This window comes from Moschus berezovskii, chromosome 4 (genome assembly GCF_049115385.1).
Source record: "Moschus berezovskii isolate FMDL1 chromosome 4, NW_MosBer_1.0, whole genome shotgun sequence".
Lineage (NCBI taxonomy): Eukaryota > Metazoa > Chordata > Mammalia > Artiodactyla > Moschidae > Moschus > Moschus berezovskii.
Window position 1 is genome coordinate 58,408,937 of NC_142463.1, and position 1,458 is coordinate 58,410,394.

Sequence of the window (1,458 nt, forward strand, 5' to 3'; positions counted from 1 at the left end):
TTTGTGTAGGCTGAAGTTGAACATATCTATTAGTTCAGTTCAGTCGCTCAGTCGTGTCCGACTCTTTGCGACCCCATGAATCACAGCATGCCAGGCCTCCCCGTCCATCACCAACTCCCGGAGTTCACTCAAACTCATGTCCACAGAGTCGGTGATGCCATCCAGCCATCTCATTCTCTGTCGTCCCCGTCTCCTCCCACCCCCAGTCCCTCCCAGCATCAGACTCTTTACCAGTGAGTCAACTCATCGCATGAGGTGGCCAAAGTATTGCAGTTTCAGCTATAGCATCAGTCCTTCCAATGAACACCCAGGATTGATCTCCTTTAGAATGGACTGGTTGGGGCAAGAGTCTTCTCCAGCACCACAGTTCAAAAGCATCAATTCTTTGGCGATCAAGTTTCAGCAAAACAGATCTATAAGGACCTACAAAACCTAAAACTAATGCAAAAAAAAAAAAATGTCCTTTTTTAAATTTTATTTATTTTTTAAAATTTTTATTGAAGGCTAATTATTTTACAATATTATATTGGTTGGTTTTGCCATACATTGACATGAATCTGCCCCAGGTGTACATGAGTTCCCCCTCCCGAACCCCCCTCCCACCTCCCTCCTCCCCTTATCCTCCCTCTGGGTCATCCCCACATACCAGCCCCGAGGATCCTGTAACATGCATCGACCCTGAACTGGCGATTTGTTTCACATATGATAGATAATATACATGTTTCAATGCCATTCTCCCAAACCATCCCACCCTCACCCTCTCCCACAGAGTCCCAAAGACTGTTCTATACATCTGTGTGTCTTTTGCTATCTCGTATACAGGGTTATCATTTGCATCTTTCTAAATTCCATATATATGCATTAGTATATTGTATTGGTGTTTTTTTTTCTGGCTTACTTCACTCTGTGTTATAGGCTCTAGTTTCATCCACCTCATTAGAACTGGTTCAAATGCATTCTATTTAATGGCTGAGTAATAGGGCTTCCCTGGTGGCTCAGAGGTTAAAGCGTCTGCCTCCAATGCAGGAGACCCGGGTTCGATCCCTGGGTAGGGAAGATCCCCTGGAGAAGGAAACAGTAACCCACTCCAGTATTCTTGCCTGGAGAATCCCATGGACGGAGAAGCCTGGTAGGCTTCAGTCCACGGGGTCGCATAGAGTCAGACACGACTGAGCGATGGAACGGAACGGAATACTCCATTGTGTATATGTACCAAAGCTTTCTTATCCATTCATCTGCAGATGGACATCTAGGTTGCTTCCATGTCCTGGCTATTATAAACAGTGCTGCAATGAACATTGGAGTACATGTGTCTCTTTCAATTCTGGTTTCTTCAGTGTGTATGCCCAGGAGTGCGATTGCTGGATCATATGGCAGTTCTATTTCCAGTTTTTTGAGGAATCTCCACACTGTTCTCCATAGTGGCTGTACTAGTTTGAATTCCCACCAACAGTGTAA

The 1,458-nt window shown here is 44.9% G+C and overlaps 1 non-coding gene across 1 annotated transcript; it reads left to right on the forward strand.

Moving 5' to 3' along the window:
• Positions 1-984: 984 nt before the first annotated feature.
• Positions 985-1,056, forward strand: TRNAW-CCA (transfer RNA tryptophan (anticodon CCA)). The gene has a single exon. It is a non-coding gene; the product is annotated as a tRNA-Trp (tRNA).
• The last annotated feature ends 402 nt before the right edge of the window (positions 1,057-1,458 follow it).